This window comes from Microtus ochrogaster, unplaced genomic scaffold (assembly GCF_000317375.1).
Source record: "Microtus ochrogaster isolate Prairie Vole_2 unplaced genomic scaffold, MicOch1.0 UNK12, whole genome shotgun sequence".
Classification (NCBI taxonomy): domain Eukaryota; kingdom Metazoa; phylum Chordata; class Mammalia; order Rodentia; family Cricetidae; genus Microtus; species Microtus ochrogaster.
In genome coordinates, this window is record NW_004949110.1 from 8,489,136 (window position 1) to 8,494,228 (window position 5,093).

Below are 5,093 nucleotides of genomic sequence, written 5' to 3' on the forward strand. Positions count from 1 at the left end.
TAAGCACAGACCTGCTTCCTGTATAAGTGGAACATTTGATATTATCCCTTCCATTTCTATCATCTTGTTGTATTCTGTGTTTGACACTTGACACCATGTTTACTCTTTATGACTGTCTTCCTCTCCCTCTCTTCTCTCTCTCTCTCTCTCTCTCTCTCTCTCTCTCTCTCTCTCTCTCTCTCTTCTCTCTCTTCTCTCTCTCCTCTCTCTCTTTCTTTACTCTCTCCTCTTCGAGCACATTCTCACACATGCTTGAGAATCACTATATTTCAGGGTGACTTTCTGGCCCCTTCTTAGGATCATGTATGTATGTGTGTATGTATGCATGCATGTATTTGTATCTAACGGGAGTCAGCTGACCCTGTCTTGTATTCAGTGTGGCTGCTACATAGCTGTGAGTTGATAGGGGAAGTCGCCACACTTTCTCAGTTCCATTTTCGTTGAAATTTCCTCACCACTTAAATAATATTTCTCTGTATTTACTACATGGATATATTCATATCCAATTTGAAAATATGTTAAAAGACAGGAAAACAGTCGTGTGATCATTCTGTTCTGCCCTGGCGAGTAAACATTTTGGAAAAAAAAAACCTGCCAAAAGTTTCTCCTACCTATGTCCTTTCCTTCTTCTAACATCTATAGAAAATACTGGGTATCATTATGTTGACTGCGTTTTCTGTCCTGCCTGGTTCCCGTAATCGTTAAGCCCCAAAGAAACCACACAGAGGTCTACATTAGTTATAAACTCATTGGCCCATTAGCTCAGGTTTCTTATTAACTCTTATAACTTATATTAGCCCATTATTCTTGTCTATGCTACCCATGTGGCTTGGTACTGTATTTGGCGCAGCAGATACATCTTGCTTGCTCTGTGGCCAGGTCAGGACTGCGGACCAAGCTTTTCTCTTCCCAGAATTTTCCTCTTCTCATTGACCTGTCTCTACTTTCTATCTGGTTGTCCTGCAAATACTTTCTGCATGGTTACAGGCCAATCAGCATTTTATTAAAGTACAATTGACAAGCTACAAACCATTGTCACGCAGCACTCCCCCTTCTTTTTTTAAAAAAAACAACAACAAGAACTCTGCATCTAATATTCTTTGTTTAGTTTTCTCCTGACTATTATTCATAACAACTTGAAATTGTTGGGCCCTAAAGCCCCACCAAGGAGGAGGTCGCCCCAAGAGACACTCACAGTATGGTTGATGCAATAGAAAGAGGAATTTGCTGAGGTCCCTCAGCCTCGAGAGGAGAAGGATGCCTGCTTTGTCTATTACAAGCTCTTTTAAAGTAAAAAAAACACAAAATCAGGGAGGGGGTAGTACAGAATCAAAGGGAAAGTCCAAAAATCATTTGTCAACTATTTTGACTAGTTCATTCAATGGTCAGCTAACTCTACTTGATCAATGTTATGGCGATTACAAGGAGGAACACCTGCAGGTCGTCTCACCCCAGTTCCAGGGTCCGGGTCTATTGAAGAAAGACTACAATGGTGATGGAAAGTACTCTAAGCTCCCATGCACGAGTGGTTGGTTACCAGGGTCCTGGTTCCCAGGAAGGGGGGTGCAGTAATGCTAAGGTGCCTCCTAATGCTAAGGGCCTGGTTCCCAGGAAGGGGGGTGCAGTAGTGCTAAGGTGCCCCAAAGTCTTTCAAAATCAATATTTTAAACAAAGGAAAATATCCATAGTTCATTTTTTTGGGGGGGGGGGATGTGAGCATAGTTTTCAAGGCTACTTCCTGCTGGTTGGGGCACTGATAATCTTATGGGGACCTAAAGAAAATTTATAATTATGATCAAGTCATGACTGGTGTATCCTGTGAGTCTTGATCATCTCAGGCAGCAGTCTTGAATCTGTTCTGGATGTAGAACATCTGGGCCATCTGTTCCTACCAGAGATTTCTCAGGTGGTCTTCCTTGATCAAACCTGATTTTTCTTAACTCAGAATGGATCCACAGCCTCTCATTTCCTGTGGAAACAAAAGCAAAATCTCTCCTCCAAAGTAACATAACTTTTGACTTCAATTTTAAAGTCAAGGTATTTTCAAAATACCTATCTTGGATTAATTTAGCAGCATTTATAAGCAAATATCTTTTAGCAGCTGTTGCTCCTTCCTCAACATTCAAACAATTCAATGAGAGCATAATAGCATACAGTATCCCGACTCTCTGTGTTTTTCATCTTCACATAGCTTTATATTAACCTCTATTTCTTTTATTTTTATTTTGTAATTTTTGGCTTTTTGAGACAGGGTTTTTCTATGTATCATTGTCTTGGAACTTACTCTGTAGACCAGGCTGCCCTTGAATCCACAGAGATCTGCCTGACTCTGCCTTACAAATGCTGGGATTAAAGGTGTGTGCACCACACATTGAATTCACAGAGGTCTGCCTGCCTCTGTCTCCCAAGTGCTGGGATTAAAGGTGTGTGCCACCACACATTGGATTCACAGAGGTCTGCCTCCTTTGTCTCCCAAGTGCTGGGATTAAAGGTGTGTGCCACCAAACTCAACTACTCTCTTTCTTTCTTTTTTATTTAAGGACTTTAACCTTTTTTATTTTACTCCCAAGCCTGCATATATTTTTTTAACACACTGTAAGCCATTTAGAGGTTTTTTTTTTCATCTTTGAATCTATCTTTACTGTATCTCTCTCTCTCTTTTTCTGAACACATGGGTCTATAATTTGCTAAGTAGTATGGGTAGGTTTAAAGCTGTGGCTGTGACAGCTGCATCCAGCCCATTCTTTAGCTTTCTGAGATTACAGCTTCATGGCAGAGGTACCTGCTATAGCCATGTTTATTGCTACAACTCTATGGCGTTTCAAGGTCCCTGAAACCAAACAAGCTGCAGCAGTGTGCTCACATACCACACTCAAATGATCTGTAGCCAGACCACCTGCCTGAAAGAGTCAGAGTTTGCATTGTCAGGACAGCCCAGAAAACAGGCATTTTAAAATGGCATGGCTTTTTTCCTCCTATGGCTGAAAACCAAAAAGCATGTGGTCAGCTTTTCATCAATACCACTTAAGTGTTTCATGGCAGAGCCTCTTAAAAGAGCTGCAAGGTTTTACAGCTAAAGCTGAGTCAGGAAGCCTCTCTTAAATGAGACACATTTGCCTCTAGCAAACAGAGCCCACCTAAGAAAGTGCTGCTATCAATAAGCTGTGCTTAACTCTATTTGTTTCTGTCTAGAATTACTTCCCAAGCTCTCTCAGGCTTTATGTGGATGCAGTCGTGCACGTGGGTGCCATTGGTTGACTGAGTTTTCTGTCCTGCCCAGTTCCCGCAATCGTTAAGTCCCAAAGAAATCACACAAAGGTCTATATTAGTTTTTTTTGTTTTGTTTTGTTTTTCGAGACAGGGTCTCATTGGCCCACTAGCTCAGGCTTCTTATTAACTCTCATAACTTATATTAGCCCATTATCCTTGTCTATGCTAGTCACATAGCATAGGTACCTTTTTTTTTTGGTGAGGCAGTTACATCTTGCTTGCTCTGTGGCCGGGTCAGGACTGCAGACCAAGCTTTTCTCTTCCCAGAATTCTCCTGTTCTCATTGGCCAGCCGCTACTTTCTGTCTGGTGGTCCCACCTATACTTCCTGCCTGGCTACAGGCTAATCAATGTCTTATTGAAATACAATTGACAGGCTACAAACCACTGTCCCATAGCATCATTACGACGTTCTTACATCTGTGAGAGGTAGATTTTTATTTCATTGATACCCCACTAAGCTCATCTCTTGCAGGCTCCATTCCTTTTCCTAACGATTGCTCAGTGGGCCCGAAGGACTTTGAAGTCCCTGTAGCACTTCTTTTCACCAAGTCCTGCAACCGCCACAATTGGTGTAAAATACATGATGGAGTGAGGATAACCTTGGTCTTGGGATGGAGTGTCTCCTCCTCCCAAAGCCTGGAATGCATGCAGTGCCTTCAGTTGCTCTGCTGGTGATCCTTCCACTGCCCAAGGACTGGACTGAGTGTCGGGCTCCCCACTTCCAATCACTCAATTTAGACAAATAGCCCAGGATTAGCCTGGTTCCTACAACAGGTGTTTTAGTTTATTCAAGATCTGATCGAGTTGAGAACCAAGAATACACATCACACATGCTCTGTCTACGAAGGTCCTCTTACCCTCTGATTTTATTCTGTATTTTGTTAAACTCTAATTTATTTACTATTTTTTGTTTATGTGTGTGTGCCTGTTCTGGCTTTTGTGTACTGCAGGCATGAAAGAGCCTGGGTTGGAGAGGGTGTCCACTATCTGGTATCATCAAGGGTCTTCTTCATGTGGATGCTGCAGGAGCACTAAGTCCTTTGATGTCAGTGGTTCTCAAGCTTCCTAAATCTCAACAGGTTCTTATATTGTGGTGACCCCCAAATCATAAAATTATTTCTGTTGCTTCTTCATAACTGTAATTTCGCCAGGGTGTGAATTGTAATGTAAATGTGCAGGTTCTTTAATTGGGTACCCGTAGTTGACCCCTCAAAGGGTTCTCTACTCATAGGTTGAGAGAGAACCTTTATTCTAAGTGCCGAGTTATCTCTCTGGCCATGCTTCTTTTCTGATATCTTTCATATTGTCCGATGTAGCCCAGCTTACCCTCGAACTTTTTCTGTTTCTGAGTGTGGACTCCAACTCCTGGGTCATCTGCCTTTACCTGGATGACAGGCGTGCCCCCACCACCCACTCACATTGTGCCCACCACTAATTTTCTCTCTCTCATTCACACACACACACACACACACACAAAGGGGGGGAGCGATGGAGAGAGAGAGATCTCATTAAACCATTTATCCACACCATATAGTTTGGTCTATATATTTTATTAATATGTGATGTTGGAATTTGAAACATTGCTTTGAAAACAAAAGCATTTTGCAGTAAGAAATGAGTTTGAGTTTCTTGGATAGCAAGCTAGACTTCACAGAAATCTGGTATCTTCAGCTTCTCAAAGGCAGCGAACTAAAGGGCCATAAACGCGGCTTTCTTCAGTAGCTGTCCTGTCTGTCTGTCTGTATTTCGAATCAGGGTTTTTCCATGTAGCCCTGATTGTCATTAAGAGTCTGTGAAGAGAAACCACTCCAGCAGGTGAAG